Source organism: Neofelis nebulosa, chromosome 17, assembly GCF_028018385.1.
Source record: "Neofelis nebulosa isolate mNeoNeb1 chromosome 17, mNeoNeb1.pri, whole genome shotgun sequence".
In the NCBI taxonomy this organism is placed as follows: domain Eukaryota; kingdom Metazoa; phylum Chordata; class Mammalia; order Carnivora; family Felidae; genus Neofelis; species Neofelis nebulosa.
The window spans coordinates 4,206,669-4,231,048 of NC_080798.1; the positions used below are offsets into that span (position 1 = coordinate 4,206,669).

General features: G+C 47.7%; 1 long non-coding RNA gene across 1 annotated transcript; it reads right to left on the minus strand.

The window, feature by feature from the left end:
* Nucleotides 1-530: 530 nt before the first annotated feature.
* On the minus strand, nt 531-22,787 carry LOC131500398 (uncharacterized). Its single transcript, XR_009256270.1, has 3 exons — nt 22,520-22,787; nt 7,913-8,040; nt 531-669 (listed from the first exon to the last, which is right to left on the minus strand). It is a non-coding gene; the product is annotated as an uncharacterized LOC131500398 (long non-coding RNA).
* Nucleotides 22,788-24,380: the final 1,593 nt, after the last annotated feature.

Here is a 24,380-nt window from a genome sequence, read left to right on the forward strand (position 1 = left end):
GGTACCTCCTTCTAATCTGAAACACTGCTCTCTAAGCTTGTAAGGCACATCATTCTCCTGGTTTTCCTATTGCTTCTCTGGGCTCCTTCTCTGACTCTTTTGCAAGCTCATACTCCTTTGAATACTAGAGTCCCTCAAAACTCTTCCAGAGCCCCTGCTCTTTTCATGACCTACTCTTGCTAGGGGACCCCCTACACGTGACTTCAAGTGGCACCAATGAGTACATGACCTGTTACTAGTGATATTCAGCTGCTATAACAAAGGCAAAATATCAATGGCCTAAACCAGCGATGACCAATAAAAAATTAATGTGAGCTACATGTGCAATTTTAAATTTTCTAGTAGCCACATTACAATGAAGTCAAAGGGAAGGGTTCCTTTTAACAGCATATTTTATTCAATCCAATATATCAAAATTTTCAGTGTGTGACACCAGCCACACTTTCACTGTCCAATAGCCCCATGTGGCTGATGGCTACCATATTAGACGACGCAGGCCTAGACAAGATGACGGTTTATTTCTCTCCAGACCATACCATTACATCGGCATTACAGCTAGCAGGAAGAGGGGAGGGGGGACAGGTTCGCATGCTTCCTTCTTTTTGAAGGTATAATTCTGAAACTGCACACATCCCATTGAACGGAGTTTAGGTGCCTGGCCATGCAGAGCTGTAAGGGAGACCGGGAGGACCTAGTCTTCAGTTGGGGAAACATATATGCAGATAAATCTTTTTAAAATAATTTTTTCAGTGTATTTATTTATTTTGAGAGAGAGACAGGGAGAGAGCATGGGGGAGGGGCAGAGAGAGATGGGGCAGGGGGAGAGAGAGAGAGAATCCCAAGCAGGCTCTGAGATGCCAGCACAGAACCCAACACGGGGCTCAAACTCACGAACCATGAGATCATGACCTGAGCCGAAGTCAGACGCTTAACCAACTGAGCCACCCAGGCGCCTCCTTTTTTTTTTTTTTTCCCAAACTGAACACATCTAAAATGAACAGACGACCTTTCCTCCAAAATTTTGTCCTTCCCAGCAACACCAGCAGTGAATGTCAGCAGCCTTCATCCAGTTGCACAATATTCCTCAGGCTCTCCTGACTGCCCAAGGACAAAGGAAAGGAAAGAAAACCAAATGGTAACTGATAGAGATCACAGTCCTTCAGGACAGGAATCTCCATCAGTTTATAAATACCTTAGTGAATTACAAGAAAAAGGCAACCTTATCAATAGCCTCATGTCCAGGAACTACCTACTGTCTTAAAGTTAATGCTTTGCTAGAGGGAAAAACAACCTTACCTTGATAATCGCTAGACTCACCATCTGTGAATCTTCTTTAGCATACGGAAATCCCTTCAAGAAACTCGTGGGGTGCCTGGGTGCATCAGTCAGTCAGTTAAGCATCCAATTCTTGGTTTCAGATCAGGTGATGATCTCGCGGTTTCCTGAGTTCAAGCCCCGCATCGGGTTCTGCCCTGGCAGTGTAGAGCCTGGGGATTCTCTCTCTCCTTCTCTCCCTGCCCCCTCCCCCACTCATGCTGTCTGTCTCAAAATAAAGAAATAAACTTAAAAAACTAAAAAAAAAAAAAAAAAAAAAAAACAACCCAGAAACTTCCTCTTGACTCTACCTCCCCCAACTCCATAGTATATAACTAGTCATTCCGCACAACCCCGGTGTGGCTCTTTCTGCCCACAGGTCCTGTCTCTGTGCTTTAATAACATCACCATTTTTGCACAGAAGACATCTTCAAGAATTCTTTCTGGGCTCTGGGCTCCGAACCCGCAACACTCCAAAACCCTATCACTGTCACTTTGCCTTCTGTATTCCCTCTCAAATTCATCTATTTTTTTTAAATTTTTTTTAACGTTTATTTATTTTTTTTTTAATTTTTTTTTCAACTTTTTAAATTTATTTTTGGGACAGAGAGAGACATAGCATAAACGGGGGAGGGGCAGAGAGAGAGGGAGACACAGAATCGGAAACAGGCTCCAGGCTCTGAGCCATCAGCCCAGAGCCTGACGCCCGGCTCGAACTCACGGACCGCAAGATCGTGACCTGGCTGAAGTCGGACGCTTAACCGACTGCGCCACCCAGGCGCCCCTAACGTTTATTTATTTTTGAGACACAGAGAGACAGAGCATGAATGGGGAGGGTCAGAGAGAGGGAGACACAGAATCTGAAGCAGGCTCCGGGCTCTGAGCTGTCAGCACAGAGCCCGACGCGGGGCTCGAACTCACAGACCGTGAGATCATGACCTGAGCCGAATTCGGCCGCTTAACCGTCTGAGCCACCCAGGCGCCCCAAATTCATCTATTTCTATACATCTCTGTATTAGTCACATACTGCTGGGTAATAAATTGCCCCAAAACTTAGTGTTTAAAGATTTTTCTTATTTAGAAAAAAATTGTATTAAAAATTTTGTAGTAAGTTTTTTTTTTTTATGTTTTATTTATTTTGAGAGCAAGCGGGGGAGGGTCAGAGAGAGAGAGGGAGACAGAGGATCCAAAGGGGGTTCTGTGCTGACAACAGTGAGCCTGATGAGGGGCTCAAACTCACAAACTGTGAGATTGTGACCTGAGCTGAAGTCAGACGCTGAACTGACTAAGCCACTCAGGTGCCCCTAAATATTTTTTTTAATGCTTATTCATATTTTGAGAGAGAGAGAGACAGACAGACAGACAGAGCATGAGCAGGGGAGGGGCAGAGAGAGAAAGACACACACATTATCAGAATCAGAAGCAGGCTCCAGGCTCTGAGTTGTCAGCACAGAGCCCGACATGGGGCTTGAACCCATGAATTATGAGATCATGACCTGAGCTGAAGTCAGATGCTCAACTGACTGAGCCACCCAGGTGCCTTGAGAATGTGACTCTTGATCTCAGGGCCCTAAGTTAGAGCCCATGTTGGGTGTAGATACTACTTAAAAAAATAAACTTAAATTAAAAAAAACTTACTTACAAAGCCAAGTAATTGAGTGAGTGTGGTTTTGGCACAAACCCAGACAAATAGAATAATGAAACACCCTGGAACATTCAGAATGGAACAGAAAAAAAAAAAAAAAATAGAAGAGTAAGTACCCTGGCTTTTTGTTTTATTTTATTTTATTTTTTTACCATTTATTTATTTTTGAGAGACAGAGCATGAGCAGGAGAGGTGCAGAGAGAGAGGGAGACACAGAATCTGAAGCAGGCTCCAGGCTCTGAGCTGTCAGCACAGAGCCCGACGTGGGGCTCGAACTCACGGAGTGTGAGATCATGACCTGAACTGAAGTTGGGCACTTAACCAACTGAGCCCCCCAGGCACCCCTCCTGATATATATATATATATATATATATATAATTTTTTTTTTTTTTTTTTTTTTTTTAAGGAATATTTGAGTATTTCGGTGGGATCTATAAATCTGTACTTGGTCCTTCAGATGACCAAATATATATACTTCTCATGATTCATGGGTTCTGGTTCACAGCTCTTGAAACCCGCACCCGCAGGATTTCCTGTGAGAAGGATGATAAATGTGTCTTTTGTTAAGAAGTCACGTTAAGGAGGTGACTCTTTGGACTCCACCCAAGGGTGGGGGCTGGCTTCTGGGAGGATCAACTAAGTGCTCAGAGAGTTGGAACTTTCACTCTCCCTGGCTTCTGGGGAGGGGAGACACAGAGGTGGAATCAGCCAATGGCCAGGAGTTAGTCAACCAGGACTATGTCATGAAACCTCCATAAAACCCGAGGGAGAACTGGCTAGATTCAGAGAGCTTCTGGGTTGGTGAACACGAGGTCCTGGGAGAGAGTAGCCTGGAAGCCTTTCCCCACACCTGGTCCTAGCCATCTCTCCCATCTAGCTGTGGATTCATATCCCTTATCATACCATTAAATTTTTTTTTAACTTTTGAGAGAGCACACAAGTGGGGGAAGGGCAGAGAGAGAGGGACCTAGGATCTGAAGCAGGTTCTGTGCTGACAGCACAGACCCGATGTGGGGCTCAAACTCATGAACCATGAGATCACGACCTAAGCCAAAGTCAGACACTCAACCAACTGAGCCAGGAGCCCCTCATAGCATTTAAACCTAAGTGTTCCCCTGAGTTCTGTGAGATCCTCTAGCAATTTATTTATTAAAAAAAAATTTAAGCTCTGTCCTGACAGTGCAAAGCCTACTTGGGATTTTTTTCTTTCTCCCTCTCTCTCTGCCCCTCCCCTGCTATCTCTCTGTCTCTCTCTCTCTCTCTCTCTCTCTCTCTCTCTCAAAATAAATACACTTTTAAACAAATTCTGAACTCAAAAAAATAAAAAATAAAAAAATAAATTTATTTTTGTAATGTTTATTTATTTTCTGAGAGAGAGAGAGACAGCACGAGTGGGGCAGGAGCAGAGAGAGAAGGAGACTGAGAATTCGAAGCAGGCTCCAGGCTCCGAGCTGTCAGCACAGAGCCCAGTGCAGGGCTGGAACTCATAAACCTTTTTCATGAAGCTTTTTTTTTTTTTTTCTTGGAATGTGCCAGCCTGAACCAGCAAACAGATTACAGCAGTATATAAGAAAAAGATACATTGTGGGGCGCTTGGGTGGCTCAGTTGGTTAAGTGTCCGACTTCAGCTCAGGTTGTGATCTCGTGGCTTGTGGGTTCAAGCCCCACATCAGGCTCTGTACTGACAGCTCAGAGCCTGGAGGCTGCTTCAGATTCCATGTCTCCCTCTCCTTCTGCCCCTCCCCTGCTCATGCTCTGTCTGTCTAAAAAATAAATAAACATTAAAAAAAAAATTAGGGGAGCCTGGGTGGCTCAGTTGGTTAAGCGTCTGACTCTTGATTTTGGCCCAGGTCATGATCTCACAGGTTGTGAGTTGGAGCCCTGCGTTGGGTTAGTGACAGCTCAGAGCCTGGAGTCTGCTTCCCATTCTAAGTCTCCCTTTCTCTCTCTGCTCTTTCCCTGCTCACGCTCTGTCTCCCTGTCTCTCAAAAATAAATAAAGATAAAAAAAAAAAAGATACATTGTGACCAAATGGAGTTTATCGGAGAAAAAGAAGAATGGCTAATATTCACAAAACTGTTAATGAGATTTATCATATTAGCAGAGCCAGGTAGGAAAAAAAAATCATCTGACAATCCCATATATGCGAAAAAGAGTGCTTGGCAAAATGGAATATCTATTGCTGTTTTGTTTCGTTTCTTATTTATTTATTTATTTATTTATTTATTTATTTTTAATGTTTATTTCTTTTTGAGAGAGAGAGACAGAGCGTGAGCAGGGGAGGGGCAGACACAGAATTTGAAGCAGGCTGCAGGCTCCGAGCTCAGCACAGAGCCGGACGCGGGGTTCAAACTCACAGACCACGAGATCATGACCTGAGCCGAAGTCGGATGCTCAACCGACTGAGCCACCCAGGCGCCCCCTGTTTCGTTTTAAAAACAACCCTGAATAAGAAGGAAGTTAGACATCTGTGGCTCTCCAAGCCTCCTGCTCTGTGAAGGGATATCTCTGGTCTCCCATCTCAGGACACATGTCTTCTGCCCCTGCATCCCAGAATGCTCTTTGCGGAACTTCAGCATCTATAAACACTATAGACAATGCCTGATATTTGGGGATCTCCCAGTATCTAAACCCCCACCTTATTTCGGTGGCAGTGCCCCACGATGGGTGCAGCGGTGGGAGCTGGTATCTGACTTTTTAGAAGACTAGGGGGCCCAGGCCTTCACAGAGCAGGAGCCTTGGAGAGCCACAGATGTCTAATGGAAGTCTCTGGAAGGTATGGGATAGGTAATTGAATGCTTCCTCCTGGGACTTTGATTAGGCAGGAAAGAGGCGAGGACAGAGGGAAGTGTAGAGTTCAGCGGGAAGGGTGAGGTCATCAGTCACTGGTCCGGCATGAGAGAAGGGAGTGTCCAGCGGGGATCTTGGTAGACCCAGCTTCCCGGCCGGGCTGTGGTCACACATGTGACTTTAAGAACGCTCTCTGCTGTCTGTTCTTGGCTTCCCACCAAATTCCCAAGCCTGATTGTCTAGCCTTCCCATGCATAATGTGATTTAGGCAGGGTCCTTCCTATAAATTCCGCCTCTGCTTCTTAGGTCCAGAAGAAATGTCATGTGCAAACCAGAACCTCGATTCCCTACTGAGGTCACGGGGCTGCCCCGCAGGAGACCCTCAGGAATTAGCCTCAGTGGGGTCCGGAGAGGAAGAGTCAAGCCCATGAGACAATTTTCCTTTCCTCCGTAATGCAGATTGGATTAACAGATGGTGACTTTCAGCCTCCTTCAGCAAAATAGACTGAAGGCTTCTGTTTTGAAGACGTAGGCTGCATTTTGGGGGGGAGTGAGGAAGGAAATCTATTCGATTTGTAAAACTCCCCTGCTAAATGTTCTTATCAGATGGGAAATAAGTCAAGTCCCCATCTATAGGGGACCAGGTAAACAAACAATGGCACCTCCAGATAGTGCCACAGGGTACATATCTTAAAAAAAAAAAAGAGGGGCTCCTGGGTGGCTCAGTCGGTTAAGTGTCCAACTTTGTCTCAGGTCATGATCTCCGGGTCTGTGGGTTTGAGTTCCAAGTAGAGCTCTGTGTTGACAGCTGAGAGCTTGGAGGCTGCTTCAAATTCTGTCTCCCTCTCTCTCTGCTCCTCTCCTGCTCACACTCTCTCTCTCAAAAACTAAACATTAAAAAAAAAAAATAGAATAGGGGCAACTGGGTGACTCAGTGGATTAAGCGTCCAACTTCGCTCAGGTCACGATCTCACGGTTCGTAGGTTCGAACTCCGCATCGGGCTCTCTGCTGTCACTTCAGATCTCTGTGCCCTCTCCCTCTCTGCCCCTCCCCTTCTCACGCTCTCTCTTTCAAAAATAAATAAACATTAAAAAAAAAAAATAGGGGCGCCTGGGTGGCTCGGTCGGTTAAGCCTCTGACTTCGGCTCAGGTCATGATCTCACGGTCCGTGAGCTCGAACCCCGCGTCTGGCTCTGTGCTGACAGCTCAGAGCCCGGAGCCTGTTTCAGATTCTGTGTCTCCCTCTCTCTCTGCTCCTCCCCTGTTCATGCTCTGTCTCTCTCTGTCTCAAAAATAAATAAACATTAAAAAAAATAAAAATAAAAATAAGGATAGGTATGTCCATGTGGTTATGTTTGTTTCAACCCTGCAAAGATACAGAAGAGATTCCTAAACGTGGAGACCTGTAAGGGTGGGCAGAGAATGAGATGTGGGGTCCAGGTGTGGAAATGAAGCTTCTCCGTGTGTATTTTAAACATATCAACCGATCATTTTAATTACATTTGTATGTAGATTATACGACTCAATGCACATAAAAACGCTTAGCATGATGTCTCTGCACCAGCGCATGTTAATTATGATACAATACGGAATATGTGCTAATTTGTATAAAATAAGCTACAGAAAGTTCTAGAAAGATACAAAAGAAACTGGGTTTGACCAGAGGGAAAGCAGAATGAGACACCTGGCACACAGACACGTGTGAGAGACTTAATTCACTATCTACCCCCCCCCCGCCTTTTTTTTTTTTTTTGTATTTTCTGAATCCTTTGCCATGGCAAATACATTACCAAGTCAGAACACGTAAGTACGCATGCATTTCAACGGGCTATTTTTAATCTGCCAGGCAAGGAGCCTTGTGATGATAAATGAATACAGATGCCTTTTTCCTATTGAGCTCCCTTTCTCAGATTAAAATAGTGGGGATCAAACACACAGTTTGAGGCTGATTTATCCCTGTGTCCGTGATCTGCACGGGATGCTGTGGGGTACCAGATGGCTACCCAGCCCAGTTCACCTCTGCATGCCCTCGCTAACCTAGAGCGGGGCCTGGAGTCAATAAAAATACCTCATTTGGGGTCATCTAGGGCTGAACCTAGGCTCCCACCATTTGCGGTCTCTCTGAATTTGTAGTTAAAAGGCGTAGTTCAGTCAAAACTCACAAAAACAACTCCAGATGGCCTGTGGGACTGGGCCGCCCTCTAGGGGACCGTGAGGTATGCAAGGCACTCGTCCCGTGTCCAGAAGAGGCACCTTTTTCTTCTCATTCATTCCAAGTGAATGCATGACCCTGTTGAGCACAGGAGACACGCGAGTGAACGAGACAGTGAATATGCAAATACAGACACGAGTTGTTCTGTGTGATGGAATAAAATATGTGGAGGACAGTGGGGGTCTGTTCTAGACGGAGTGGTCAGGGGGCTCCTGGGTGGCTCAGTCGGTTAAGCATCTGACTTCAGCTCAGGTCATGATCTCACAGTTCATGAGTTCGAGCCCTGTGTCGGGCTCTGTGCTGACAGCTCAGAGCCTGGAGCCTACTTCAGATTCTGTGTCTGCCTCTCTCTCTCTCTCTCTCTCCTCTCTCTCTCTCTCTCTCTCTCTCTCTCTCTCTCTCTCATACATAAATAAACATTAAAAAAAAATAGTTGGAGTGGCCAGAGAAGGGCCCCTTTGGGGGAGGGGTAACATTTGAGCCCAGAGCTGAAGGATGAGGAGATATTATCTCCGAAAGAGTGTGAGGAAAGCACATTCCAGCAGGTGCAAATGCCCCGAGGGAGAGGGCAGAGCCGGAAGCAAGTACCAGAGGTCTCACAAAGACAGATACAGATTCAGAAACAGATAGACACACAAAAAGTCCCTTGACTTAAGGACTAACATATGCCACGTTGTGGTGGAGAAAGGGATGGGCTTTTTTTTTTTTTTTGACTCCCCCTGAACCCATGTCCCTGAACGGGTTCAGATCAAGACTCCTCAAACAAGGTGCCACTTTGGCATGTGGACTCTTTTCGAGACCCTGCAGGCTCGAGAAAAAGTTTATGCCTCTCCCTTAACTGCCTAGAAGAATCTAAACTGGGGGTGTTTTCCAGAATTAGAGCCATTACCAGTGATAAGTTTTATCTGAGTGACCCATCTGTATGGCAGGGCAAACAGCTACTTCCCAAACATCCGACTCCTTAGCTCAGGACGATGTGGACCCCTCATCTCACCTTTCTAAATTTTTATTTTATTATGTTTATTTATTTATTTTGAGAGTATGAGAGAGCGTGTGCAAGCAGGGGAGAGAGAGAGAGGGAGAGAGAGGGAGAGAGAGAGAGTCCCAAGCAGGCTCCGTGCTGTCCAGCTCTGCACTGAGCCGTTACACGGGGCTTGTAAACCACAACCCTGGGATCATGGCCTGAGCCGAAATCAAGAGTCAGATGCTTAACCGATTGAGCCACCCAGGCGCCCCCTTATCTTACCTTTCTGTCTTGGAACCTCTCAGGTAGGTGCAATTCCTGTGCGTACAAGTGAAGTTTGATTTTGTCCTGTTAATCTGTCTCATGTGGGTTTAATTCTTAGACCAGCCAGGAAAACCTTTGAAGAAGGTAGAGGAGGGAGAATTTACCCTTCCAAACAACCCCCACCCCGTACCATCCCCTCAAATACATTTCCAGATGATTCTGAGGTCTGTGAAATATAAAACAACACCTATTCAGGGTGCCTGGGTGGCTCAGTCTATTAAGCATCTTTTTTTTTAATTTCTTTTTTTTTTAACATTTATTTTTGAGACAGAGAGAGACAGAGCATGAACGGGGGAGGGTCAGAGAGAGGGAGACACAGAATCTGAAGCAGGCTCCAGGCTCTGAGCTGTCAGCACAGAGCCCGACGCGGGGCTCGAACTTACGGACCGTGAGATCATGACCTGAGCCGAAGTCTGACGCTTAACTGATTGAGCCACCCAGGCGCCCCTAAGCATCTGACTCTTGATCTCAGCTCAGGTCTTGATTTCAGGGTCATGAATGAGACCCTGTGTGGCTCCATGCTGGGTGTGAAGTCTACTTAAAACAAAATGAAGCAAAACAAAACAAAAGACCCAAACAATAAATGTTCAAGAATAAGACGTTGGAGGTAGGCCTGCCTGGGTCAGTCAGAGGAACATGGGACTCTTGATCTCCAGGTCTTGAGTTCATGAGTTTGAGCCCCTAGTTGGCTGTGGAGAGTACGTCAACAAAGAAACACACAAACTTAAAAGAAAGCATCTTTGGCATTTGGGATTGACAGAGATTTCTTAAACAGGACACAGAGGGTAAATTGGGCTATGTTAAAATAGAGAAACTTGTGTTGCTATAGACTGAATGTCCACCCCCACCCCCACCCCCATATATTGAAATCCCCAGTGTGATTGTTTGGAGAGGTGATTATATCACGAGGGTAGAGCCCTCGAGAATCTGATGGATGCCCTTTTATAAGACAGACCCCAGAGGTCGCCTTGCCCCTTCCTCTGTGTGAAGACAGAGCCCTCCATGAGCCAGGAAGCAAATCCTTGCCAGACAGAATTGGGCCGGCACCTTGATCTTGAACTTCCAGCCTCCAAAATTGTGAGAAGTGAATTCAGGTTGGGGAGCCTGGGTGGCTCAGTCGGTTAGGCGTCCGAATTAGGCTCAGGTCATGATCTCACGGTCTGTGAGTTCGAGCCCTACATCAGGCTCTGTGCTGACAGCTCGGAGCCTGGAGCCTGCTTCAGAGTCTGTGTCTCCCTCTCTCTCTGCCTCTCTGCTGCTTGTGTTCTGTCTCTCTCTCTCTCTCAAAAATAAACATTAAAAAAATTTTTTTTAATTAAAAAAAGAAAAGAAAAGAAACCGAGTCTCTCCCAACAAGAGAAAAAGCCAAGAGTCAACAGAGTCTGTTGTAGTGACTTCAGGCACCTGGGCAGATTCAGAGGATCGTAGAGAACAGTGGATACGGTTGACGAGAATGTGTGATGGTAACTGGATTATAGATGACTGCTCACGTCCAAATCCTCTGTATAGATGTTCCCAGGCCTCCCCATTCCCCGAGTGAACGTCTGTTTTGCCTGCATGGGTCTGGCCTCCAGAGTAGCCATACCCCACATCGGCCTTCTACCCACCGTGTGGTTTTCAGATATGTCAATGTGCGTGCAGGGCACCTTTGGAGCCAGGAACCACGAAACTCAAAGGGGTCACTGGAGGAGAATTTAACTATTTGCAAAGGCATAGGGTGGTACAAAGGCAAACAGCAGGCCCAAAATGGAGTCACTTGTGCCAAAACCCCACATCAGGAAACCAAGACTTAAGATCTAACTTAAATGCAATGCCAGCCCCCAAGAATGTGACCTTCAATCGGTCAACTTGGAATTATCTGGTAAACACCAGTATGGATGGGCCTCTCAGTCTCCCTAGGAGGAGACCTGGCCTGACATGATGCGTTTTTTTGCTAATGATTTCCATTTTCTGCCGCTTTTCGGCCTTTATTTATTTAAAAAAAATGTTTTTTAATCTTTGATTTTGAGAGACAGAGTGTGAACGAGGGAGGGGCAGAAAGAGAAGGAGACCCAGAATCTGAAGCAGGCTCTGGGCTCCAAGCTGTCAGCACAGAGCCCGATGTGGGGCTTGAACTCACAAACTGCAAGATCATGTCCTGAGCTTAACCAACTGAGCCACCCAGGCACCTCCTTTTTTTTCCCTTTAAAAAACTATCTTTCCTGTAACTTTTTTCTGTTTGCTGCATGGGACGCTGCCTGATTCGTGAATTGTTGAATAAAGCCAGTTTGATCTTTAAATGTACTCAGCGGAACGTTTGTTTCTATTTTCTTTTTTTTTTTTTTTTTTTTTTTTTCAACGTTTTTTATTTATTTTTGGGACAGAGAGAGACAGAGCATGAACGGGGGAGGGGCAGAGAGAGAGGGAGACACAGAATCGGAAACAGGCTCCAGGCTCCGAGCCATCAGCCCAGAGCCTGACGCGGGGCTCGAACTCACGGACCGCGAGATCGTGACCTGGCTGAAGTCGGACGCTTAACCGACTGCGCCACCCAGGCGCCCCTCTATTTTCTTTTTTTAAGATTCTTTTTAAAGTAACCTTTACACCCACCATGGGGTTTGAACTCACAACCCTGAGATCAAGAGTCCTATGTTCTACCAATGGAGCCAGCCAGGCGGCCCTACTCAGTTGAACTTTTGTTATTTAACAGAACAGAACCTAGGAAAATCCCCAGGAGCTATTTTCTAGTAAGATAAGCAAGCACAGATTAGGATTACGTCATCATTTGTGTGAGGAAAGGTTTAAAAATGGGAATATGTTTTCCTGTCTTCTGGGTTGTGCATAAACCCTGGAGGGAAATATAAGAAACCCATCAAAGTGATGGCCTATAAAGGAAGGATATTAAGTATGACAGGAGGGATAAGACGTTTTAAAGTGTACCTTTTTATGGTAGTGGGATTTTTTTTTAAGTTTATTTACTTATTTTGGGAGAGAGAGTGAGTTGGGGAAGGACAGAGAGAGAGGGAGGGAAAGAGAGAGAATCCCAAGCAGGCTCCACACTATCACCCCAGAGCCCGATGCAGGGCTCAATCTCACAAACCTTGAGATCATGACCTGAGCTGAAGTTGGACACTTAATGGACTGGGCCACCCAGGTGCCCCGGGATTTCTTAAACCCATAAATGTGTTACCCATTTAACAGTTATGTATTAATTATGAAGCTCAAATCAAATAGAGCACTTAGAACAGAGCCTCAATATTGCAACATCCTGTTGCTTGCTAATGATTAAATATGATCTTATATATACAGTGAATTTCTGGAGAAGATAATGAAGAGGTAAGAGGGGAGGGGGATTGAGACTGGAAAACTGGGATGGGTGGGAGACTTATTTGACTTTAAAAAATTTATTTTTATTGGGTCACATAGGTTAAGCGTCTGACTTCGGCTCAGGTCATGATCTCATGGTTCGTGGGTTCAAGCCCCATGTCGGGCTCTGTGCTGACAGCTCAGAGCCTGGAGCCTGCTTCAGATTCTGTCTCCCTCTCTCTGCCCCTCACCCCCTAGTTCTCTCTGTCTCTCCCTCTTTTTCTGTCTCTAATAAACTTAAACATTTTTATTTTTGTTGAGATATAACTGACATATAATATTGTGTGAGTTTAAGTTGTACACCATGTTGATTTGATATTTTTTAAATTAATTTTTTTAATGTTTATTTTTGAGACAGAGAGACAGAGCATGAGTGAGGAGAGGCAGATAGAGAGGGAGACACAGAATCCAAAGCAGGCTTCAGGCTCTGAGCTGTCAGCACAGAGCCCAAAGCGGGGCTCGAACCCACGAACTGTGAGATCATGACTTGAGCCGAAGTCGGGCGCCCAACTGACTGAGCCACTCAGGTGCCCCTTGATATATTTATATATTGCAAAACTGTCACCTGATTTGATACATTTATATATTGCAATACTGTCACCAAAGCATTAGCTAACATCTCCACCGTGTCAGACACTTACCATTTCACTGCTGTGAGAATAGTTAAAATCTAGACTCTTAGCAGCTCTGAAACTGATGATACAGTGTTGCAAACTATACTCCGGATTCTGTGCGGCCCATCTCCACGACCTGTTTATCTCCTAGTCCCAAATTTGCACCCTTTGACCAACATCTCCCCAATCCCCCCGCCTCCTGGTAACCACCATTCTTCTGAGTTTCTAGGAAGTCAGCTTTTTTAGGTTCCACACCATAGCCTACCTACGGTATTTGTCTTTCTGTGGCTTAGCTCACCTTGCATAATGCCCTCCAGGTCCACAGGCATTGATTGTTGCAATCTTGCGTTCTTAAGTGTTCACCATCCTCTCCTTTGTACAAAAGTACTTTATACTTTGCAGTTTACCATGTAAGTGACACCGGAATGAGGCTGGATACGGAATTTAATCCGGCCAACAGGGAGCCATATAATGGAGACTAAATGCTTCTGGAAGGAGACTCGAGTGAGCTTGCCCCTGGGGAGCAGACACCTGGCTCCCGGCGAAGGTGAAGAGACTGATAAACAGTAGCAGTTGATCTGTCCCCAAACAGGCAGCTGGAAGGCAGGCCAGAATTTGACCCCAAGGGTTCATGATTTGCAGACTTGGGCTCCACCCTGGCATCTGTCGCCAGGACCCAGTGTTCTGTGAGTCAGGCTGTGGCCACCCTGGCAGACTGGGAGCTGCTCCAGGGCTGGCACCACATCGCTCCCTCTCCTGGCACGAGGGTCCTAGGAGGTTTCCAAAACCATGTGTCATTTCCCAGATAAACTCAGGCCTGGAGAGTGAGAGACGGGGTTGGCCCCGGGGGGTTCTCACCCCTCGTGATGTCTCTCCGTGTGTTCTTAGACCCGAGTCTGCGGTGGGGCATTTCAGGAAGGAGGCTGGGTGAAGTTTTATGTGAGACCTTGGGCCCTGGGGGGGGGGGAGGGGCTCTTGCCCGTGCTGAGATCATGCTCTAGGAGCCATGATGAGAAAATGCATTTATCCTAGATATTGATGAAGATGGCAAAGATTCTTTCACTCTCTCCTTCGGCAACAATTTGCTGGCTGCACAGGATCTAGCTAACATCTCCACCGTGTCAGACACTTACCATTTCACTGCTGTGAGAATAGTTAAAATCTAGACTCTTAGCAGGCAGGGGGCATGTGGCCGAGGAGAAGACAGACGCGGCTCATCCGGAGCACACACATTCTAGCAACAGAGACAGACAATACAGGGTCAGACATGGATCGGATCCTTTCAAACATGACAGGTACAATGCATGGGAGGGTGTACAGGGGTCCCTGGAGGGAGGGGTCCCCCGTTAGACTGACCTGGTGGGAAGGGCCACATCTGAGCTGGTTAACCTTTGAGCTGGAACTGAGGGATTAGGAGAAGCCAGCCAGGTAGAGAGTGGAAGAGACTGAGTCTGGACATCTCAGGCACAGGGAGGAATGCTCTCAAGGGCCCTGCAAAGGAGGGGTGCGATTGCAGTGTACCGAAACGAGGTCCCAGGCCAGTGCAGCGTGGGACAGAGATGGCCGACCAGGGGGCAGGAAGTAAAGCCACTGATGTGACTGGGAGCTGGATTGTGGAAGGTGTTTTGGGACACGATAAAGCCTGGCTTTTGTTCAAAATGGAAAAGGAAGCAATGAGAGGCTTTTAAAACTGCACATGATATAACCTGATGTCTGTGCTTAAAATAATCCTGTTGGGTGGAGAAAAGCCAGGTAGGGAGGTGAGGAGGCCAGGGGAGGCAGGGGCCAGGGGGGAAAGACGCAGGTGTCCCCACTGGGTGGCTGCAGGGGCGTGGAGGCCAGTGTGCTGGGCGGGGTAGCGGGGGGCGAGGAGAGACACCCACCCAGCAGCATGAACAGATGAACAGAGTGCACTGTGCCCGTGAGGTCCTCACTCGCTTGCTGTTCCACAGGGGAGATTGACCTTCCCCGCAGGAGCACGCAGACATGTGGCTGGACATCCGAACCGTATGGAGGAAAATAAAACAGCGGACGGTAGGGATTCCAGGTTAGGTGATCAGAAAACGCCTCTCTGCCTGGGGCCTGAATGCCTCAAAGCAGAGAGCATTCTTGGGAGCAGGAATCACAAGCTAAAGCGTGTGGGGGTGGGAGCGTGTTTGCTTGTTCTAAAATAAGTAAAACGGGGGGCGCCTGGCTGGGGCAGGCGGTTAAGCATCTGACTCTTGGTTTCAGCTCAGGTCCTGATCGCCGGGGGTTGTGGGATCGAGCCCCACGTTGGGCTGTGTGCTGACGGGCACGGAGCCCGCTAGGAATTCTGTCTCTCCTTCTCTCTCTGAGTAAACAAATAAACTTAAAATAAAATAAGTTAAATAGGGGCACCTGGCTGGTTCAGTCCGCGGAGGTTGTGACTCTTGATCTTGGGGTTGTGAGTTCCAGCCCCACATTACGAGTGGAGCTTCCTGAAGAAACTAAAATCTTTACTTTATTTATTTATTTTAATGTTTATTTATCTACTTTTGACACAGAGAGAGCACAAGCAGGGAAGGGGCAGAGGGAGAGGGAGGCACAGAATCCGAAGCAGGCTCCAGGCTCTGAGCTGTCAGCACAGAGCCCGACGCGGGGCTCGAACTCACGGACCATGAGATCATGACCTGAGCCGAAGTCGGACGCTTAACCGACTGAGCCACCCAGGCCCCCCTAGGCTCACTCTGCTAAGGATACATGCATCCAGCGATTGTGGGTGAGATAACCTGAGTAGTTTCAGGTAAGGAGAGGCATCTAACTGTTCACGGCAAGGTAGCATAGACATCCGGCAGGTAAATAAGGCACTGTTGTTGGAGGAGGCTGTCCTTTGTGGACCGTGGGCCCCCTGCCTGCTGCTGGGTAGACCATGAGGCACAGCCCTCCACGGAGCATCTGGCCATCTCTCAGGGCTGAGTTTGAGGGGTGAGGGGCTGTCTCCTTCCGGGTCTCGCTCTACAAGATGTGGACCCCTGAGCTAGTGTTCGTCAGCTTCAATGCAAACCACTGCCCGTGCAGAGCCCATCCGAGCCCCTCTGGGTTCCCCAGGTAGGACATGGGGGGCCAGGGGAGCTGGCACAGACATGGTCCTCCTGCTGTGAGGAACAGATCCTTTGTGACTCTGGAGTACGAGTCTTCCGCCCGCATCCACGAAACAGGGACAAGATTACTCATGCGTTGGCAAGAATTCTGAAATCCCAGACTTTGGCAAACAGGCCCGTGAGGCATGAACTGCCGATGCCTCTAATCTCTGGGGCTCACCGGTGGATGTGGGCTCAGACTGGGCTGTGGTCATGCTTCCCGTTCAAGTTAGGAGCTTGGTCTCCCAAAAGCATGTGGAAGAATGCCCGGAACATAGTAAAAAGGTTAAAAGAAAGGAGCCTCTCTTGGAATTATTAAATGGTTGCTGTGGAGGTAGACGCACACTTGAGGAGGAAGAAGGGCTCCTGTGGGGATATTCTGGGAAGGAAATGAATGCATCCAGGGGATCTGGGCTACAGTTTTCTGGGAAACAGATGAATCCCCTTGGGAGTCTGCCCTCCCACACTTGGAAGACTTGCTCATCCAGTAGTCATAGCTGATAGGATGATGATAAGAATGGTTTTACACACACACATACACACACACACACACCCTAAGATCTACATTCAGCAAACTGGAGACCCAGGAGACCTGATGGTGTACATTTGGTCTGAAGCCTGACAGGTTCAGGGTCCAGAAAAGGACAAAGGCAGGAAAAAGAAATGAATTTCCCAGCTCAAAGGCAGTCAGCCAAAAAAGAATTTTTTGTTCTAGTCAAGTCTTCAACTGATTAGACGCGGCCCACCCACATCATACAAGGTTATCTGCTTGACCCAAATGTTAATCTCATCCAGAAACACCCTCACAGACACTCCTGCAATAACGTTTGACCAAATATCTGGATGCCTCCCTCTCTCTGACCCTTCCTTCGATTGCACTCTATCCCATGCACGCTGTCTCTCTCTCTCTCTCAAAAATACAAAATAAACATTAAAAAAAAGTGGTTGACACCAGTGAGTGAGTTGATTTAACTGGATTAGTCATTAACCTTTGTGTAAATGGCTTACAAAAAAAGTTAGCAAACAGCTACATTCCAAGGTCTTTAACATTAAAGTCAAAAGCATTTACTTGCCATCAGAAAAGACAATACTTTAAGAGCACCTATAGATTTTTAAAAATCGTTCCAAAGACTATCGACTTGAAACCTTGAAACCGTGGCTGTTAGGAATAGACAGTTACGTTTGTTGTGAAACATTCTGAGGATCGAAGTTTACAAAAGGAAATGAGTTTGCTGAACAGACCTGTGATAATTACGGACGGCAATGGCACGTGTGTGATCAGCACAGCATCGCGTATAAACTTGCAGAATCACTGTCTTGTGTGCCTGAAACCGGTGTGATATTGTGTGCAATTATACTGCCATTTTACTTTTTTTTAATGTTTATTTATTTTTTTTTATTTTTGGGACAGAGAGAGACAGAGCATGAACGGGGGAGGGGCAGAGAGAGAGGGAGACACAGAATTGGAAACAGGCTCCAGGCTCCGAGCCATCAGCCCAGAGCCTGACGCGGGGCTCGAACTCACGGACCGCGAGATCGTGACCTGGCTGAAGTCGGACGCTTAACCGACTGCGCCACCCAGGCGCCCCTTAATGTTTATTTTTGAGAGAAAGAGAGACAGAGCAGGAGCAGGAGAGGGGCAGAGAGAGAGGGAGACACAGAATCCCAAGCAGGCTCCAGGCTCTGAGCTGTGAGCAGAGAACCTGATGCAGGGCTTGAACCCATGAACTGTGAGATCATGACCTGAGCCGAAGTTGGATGCTCAGCCGACTGAGCCACCCCGGGGCCCCCTGACCTGCAACTTTTATAATTAACTAGTTCTCAACCAAAGCACCTTCCAGAGTTCTATGAACCATTCCAGCAAATTCTCAACCCCGAGGAGGGGGTGGTGGGAACCTCTCTGGTTTACAGCCATTCGGTCAGAAACAAGGTGGCAAATTGGGACTTGCACCTGGCATCTGAAGTGGGGGGCAGTTTTGTGAGACTGAGCCTTAACTCACAGCATCCGACACTATCTCCAGGTAGATGGTGCCAGGACCAACCTGAATCACGGGACACTCGGTGTCCAGGAAGGTGGAGAACTGGTTGGGGGTTTGGGGATGCCCCATGCATTTGGGGTCCCAAGTGTCAGCAGTAGAAACAGCACAGCTACATTCCCACATCCCAAAAGGAGGGGGCAGGCCATGCTGTGGGGGCGGGGGAGGCGCACCAGGGTGAGGCAAGAGGCTGAGGGAGGGAAAAACGGGGGCGGAGACTGATTGTGGGTGCCTGTGGGAAGGAACAGGTGAGGCCAAATGAAGAGATTTGTGTTGGGCTCTTGGCCATTAGGGGATGTCCCTGGTTGTCCGGTACCTGGCCCTGGCGATTAGGGCAGAGAATAGTGGCCCGGAGTGTGATAAAGGGGTGGTCGGAGGGGGGCCCTGGCTGGCTCACTCAAAGGAGCGGGAGGCTCTTGATCTCGGGGTTGTGAGTTCAAGCCCCATGCCGGATGGAGAGACTACTTAAAAATAAAAACAGTCTAGGGGCGCCTGGGTGGCTCAGTTGGTTGAGCGTCCGACTTCGGCTCAGGTCATGATCTCACGGTTCGTGAGTTCCAGCCCCGCATCATTGGGCGCTGGGCTGACAGCTCAGAGCCTGGAGCCTGCTTCCGATTCTGTGCCTCCCTCTCTCTCTGCCCCTCCCCTCCCCATACTGTGTCTCCCTCTGTCTCAAAAATAAGTAAAACATTAATAATAAAATAAAATAATAAAATAAAAATAAAGGGGCGATCTGCATAGGAAGAGGCACACTCAAAGGCCAGCTGTTTGATGTTTCTAGGAATCAGCGAGCCCCGACCAGGGCTGTCCCTCCAGAGTCAGCCAGACCCCAACATGTCAGAGCATCAGAAACAGTCAGAGGAGATGACTAAGACACGCCTCCCCACCCGCGCCCAGCGGCTTCGACGTCTTGAGACAGTTTGGGGCCCAGTTGCTGCACGTGCACAGAACAGCTCCCTCCCCGCAACCCGCTGAAGAATGACTCAGCTCCAAACTCCAGTTCTGCTGAGGCGGAGAAACCGTGCTTCAGGACGCAAGGAAAACCGTGACTGACTCCGCAGACCTCCCCCGAGGTCCCCTGTGCCCTGGACCTCGTGCTGGCGCATGGGGACAGGTCCGGCGGGTCCTGCCTTGGCGAGAGCCCTAACCCGCTATCACCCACCGCCTCAAAGACCCGGAGGTGCAGAAGGCCCTCGACCGAAGCCCGAGGAAGAGCGGAACGGAGAGTTCTCTGTTCCAACTGTTCATACTCCTCTTCCTGAGTGTTGGGTTTGAGGAAGAGACATGAGTAATTGTGTTGTTCCGCAATGCGGAGTGACATCTGGTGCGTATGGAGAGCTCCCTCCTGCGTCTAGGCTTCCGATTCGTGGCTGTCCCTGGAATCGTAGGTGTGCACCTGCGGACAGCTGGGAACGGTGGGTGTAGGAGTACTCTGGATGGGTGGCGGGAGGAGTGAATGAATGCATGGGAGCCACGGAACGATGAATACACGTAGAGAGAGGCAAGGAGGATCTGGTTTTCCATCTCGCGGATTCCTTCGTGAACAACAAACGGAACGCAACACCAGGAGAACAGGCACAGCAGAGAAAAATACCCACGGACAACATCCTCAGTAAAACTAGGCAGGCGAGGCTCCCAATGAAGTCTAGGATGCAAGCAGATGGGCTCAACCCAATACAGACTTCTTGTTCTGAATCACAACATCCCGGCACAGAGACAATAGCAATTATGTCAAGAGGCTCTGTAAACTCAGGAAATCTCAGAAAGGAGTTGGGGGCCGGGACGCTCGGAAAGAGGCAGTGACAAGGTCCAGGAAGGGACCAGGCATGAACAGGCCCACAGAAAACGTGGTGGGCCAAAGTGAGGAACAGAAGAAAACAACCCAGATATAAATGAAGAGGTTAGAAACCGTTCACGAGAAAGTGGGAGGAAAAAGGAGAGACAAGGAAACAGCTAAAGAGGAAAACAAGGAAGGGAAACCAGAAATAAAAGCCAGGAACTAAAACAAAACAAAACAAAACAAAACAAAACCTGTCCCAAAATACGAGATTTGGGCCTTCAAATTAAAGGGCGCAGGATGAATCTAGGAAAATCGACCACAGGCCTCAGCATGAGGCATTCTAGAAAAGGTACCACTTGGTTTTATAATTTTAATTTTTTTCAAATTTATTTATTTATTTTGAGAGAGAGAGTGACTATGGGGAAGAGGCAGAGAGAGAGAGAGAGAGAGAGAGAGAGAGAGAGGGAGAGGGAGAGGGAGAGAGAGAGGGAAGAAATCCCAAGCAGACTCTAAGCTGTCACAGATCCCGGGGTGGGGCTCAAACTTACAAACTAAGAGGTTACAACCTGAGCCGAAATCAAAAGTCAGATACACAACAGACTGAGGCACCCAGGCGCCTCCGTGTTTTTTTAAGAGGAAAACAATTATTTAGACAATTGAGCAATAGATCAAATTAACTTAGAAGGGAAAGAAAATTGAATTAGCATCAAATTTTTTGACCACAGTGCTGTGTTCCAGGACAGACTGGTACTCAGCAGCATGTTAAAAAAACAAAAGCAAAAAACCATTTTGACTGAGTGGGGTTTCTTCTGGGGATGCAAGGATGGCCCAAATTAGGAAATCATTAATTTATCATCTTAACAGAGATAAGTAGAAAAAAATCCTATGATCATCTCCAGATATGTGAAAGGGGCATTTGACAACATTTAATATCTATTCATGTTGACACACAGTTAAATAGAATGTGACGGTTCTTTAAAATATTAGCTAGAGGGGCACCTGGGTGGCTCGGTCAGTTAAGCGTCTGACTTCGACTCGGGTCATGATCTTGAAGTTCATGGGTTCGAGACCCGCGTCCAGCTCTGTGCTGACAGCTCAGAGCCTGGAGCCTGCTTTGGATTCTGTGTCTCCCTGTCTCTCAGCCCCTTCCCCACTCATGCTCTGTCTCTCTCTCAAAAATAAATAACCCTTAAAAAAATAAACAAATATATTAGGTATCTTAGCCTAAAGTTCGGGATCTCAGTGAGTAAATATTATAGGCTGTAATAAAAAATACCACCCGACGCTAACCCTAAGTCAGGGACAAGACGACAGTGCCCATCCCACTGTCTCCGTGACTATTGAATAGTGAAGAACATATCTTCCTTGGAGTCCTGGCAAGGACTTCCTTATCTGCCTGTCAGCATTTGGGAAAATCCATGGAGATCCCAGTGATGTGCTTCAGGTTTGCCTATGCTTCATGGAACTGACAGGTGAGAGGAATCCAGTTACAAATGACCCAGCAGGACCAGTTGCCAAACATTCTATGCCCTCCTGCACTTGTCAGGCACTCGGCTAGGGTGAGCCCGGACAGATCGGGACCCTGGGGGTCCTGGTGACAGTCGGCCACACGTTTTATCTTGGTTCCTTGAGGGGTTTTATCAGCACGCACAGCTGCTACTTTCTTCCCGAGGGACTCCAGATGGGATTGTGTGTATCTGGGAAAGCCGTCCAGGGGACTGCCCCCACTAACTCCTGGTGATTCGTCTCAGGGTGGCATTGTGTGCTGTTTGGGACTGCCCCCAACTAGTGGACAGAAGGGACACTTGCTTAGCTGGTGTTTTCTTCCTCTCTCTTTCTCCTTCCCTCCTTTGGTCTGTTCTGTCTCCCTCCCTCCCCCCCTCCTCCCTCCCTTGCTTTTTTTTTTTTTTTGAAAGTTTTTCTTAATGTTTATTTTTATTTTTAAGAGAGAGGGAGACTGGATTTGAAGCAGGCTCTGTGTTACAGAGCCCAACACAGACCCAAACTCATGAACATGAGATCACAACCTGAGCTGAAGTCAGAGGCTTTAGGGATTGGAGCCACCCAGGTGGCCCTCCCTTGCTTGCTTTTAAGGAAGTTAATTGCTTGTCCTGCCTTTAAATAACCATGTTGTCAGGACATCTGGGTGGCTCAGTCGGTTAAGCGTCTGAGGCTCAGGTGAGGATCTCACAGATCGTGGGTTCGAGCCCCAGGTCAGGTTCTTCTCTGACAGCTCAGAGCCTGGAGCCTGTTTCAGATTCTGTGTCTCCCTCTCTCTCTGCAACCCGCACCTCTCCCAGCCACCCACCCCCCCGCTTCTCTCTTTCTCTCTCAAAAATAAACATTTAAAAACTTAAATTAAAAAAAAACAAAAACAAAAACAGTTACCTTACCCAGAGTTGAATCACTGATGGCAATCACTTCTACAACTGGTTTCCTGAAGAAAGGTGTCTCTTCACCGCCCAAGATCCTTAGACATGTGACCACCCAGATTTTTTCCAACGAGAACAATGGCATCTTTCAACGCATTCCTTACGGTTTCATCCTGTTACGGGAACTTTGCCTCCTGGAGCACCAAGATCACTTCCCAGAGCGCTGCCTTAGGTTAGAGGCGGGGACTCACTAGCAAGTGCACGGGCCGGCTCACCTGGCTGGCGCTCCTTCAGCGAGCCTGGCCGGGCTGGCACCTGCTGGGTCGGAGCGCCCTCTGCTGGCAGCGCGGGCCCTCTGCAGCCGCGGGCGGCCCCCAGGCCGAGGTCAGAGGTCAGCCTGCAAAACTGAGCAGGGGGTGTGCTTCCTCGTCCCTTTAGGGAAATAATCCCCAATTTGATGGCCACTATCCTCCGGAGCTCCGGGTTTTTTGTTTGTTTGTTTGTTTGTTTGTTTGTTTTTTAACATTTATTTATTTCTGAGACAGAGACAGAGCATGAAGGGGAAGGGTCAGAGAGAGAGAGGGAGACACAGAATCTGAAACAGGCTCCAGGCTCCGAGCTGTCAGCACAGAGCCCGACGTGGGGCTCGAACTCACGGACTGCGAGATCGTGACCTGAGCCGAAGTCGGATGCTTAACCGACTGAGCCACCCAGGCACCCTCCGGTTTTGTTTTTTTATAAGTGTAGTTTTTTTTCATGTATATTTATTTTTGAGAGACAGAGAGAGCGAGAGCAGGGGAGGGAGAGAGAGGGAGGGAGACACAGAATCCGAAGCGGGCTCCCGGCTGCAAGCTGTCAGCACAGAGCCCGACATGGGGCTCGAACTCACAAACCACGAGATCATGACCTGAGCATTAGTCAATTGACTGAGCCACCAAGGTGCCCAGCTGGTTTTTGGAGTTTTTTTAAACTTTTTTGGGGGGCGGGGGTCCAGACTGATTGCTGGGCAATTTGTCTTAAGATAATATTATGTCTGGGGCTCCTGGGTGGCTCAGTCCAAAGGGCATGTGATTCTCCAACTCAGGGTCATGAGTTCCAGCCCCACCTGGGCCTAGTGATCACATGAATGAATGAATGAATGAATGGATGAATAAATAAATAAATAAATAAATAAATAAATAAATAAATAAATAAATAAAATATGTGACATTGTTTATGATTTTCAGTAACCATTAACTATGTAACTCGTGCCTCCTGTGCTCATCTGTAAGGAATGACTCCCACCTGCCCTGGGTTCTGTCCACTGATTTCCTTGAGTGCCTTCAGATGCGTGTGGCCCGGGACGGCTATCAGTACAAGTCAGCACGGGTCCTAGTAGTTTTCCATACTAACTTTGACCAGGACAATTGCTCCTACAACTCGCTGGATCTATCCAGCGTTCATTCTGGGTAGAGTTAATTCTGTGGAAACGGGATCTCCAATCGGCCCGTCAAATGAGTGTGCTTTGTATCCAGGGCCTGAGTCAAGAGCACACTACATTTTGGATAAGATCGTTTGATGCTTTTTAAAAGGCCTGGCATAGGGGCACTTGCGAGGCTCAGGTGGTTCAGCATCCAACTCTTGATTTTCGCTCAGGCCACGATCTCACGGTTCATGAGATCAAGCCCCTAGTGGGGTTCTGCACTGAAAGTGTAGAAGCCTGCTTGGGATTCTCTCTTTACCTCTGTCTCTCTGCCCCTCCCCTGCGTGCTCTCTCTCCCTCTCTCTCCTAAAATAAACAGACTTAAAAAAACAAATAAAAGGTCTGAAATATACATTTGTAGAATCAACTAATTTTTTTCCTATCCGTTGGGCTCCACTGATAGGGACCTTCATGTTTTTG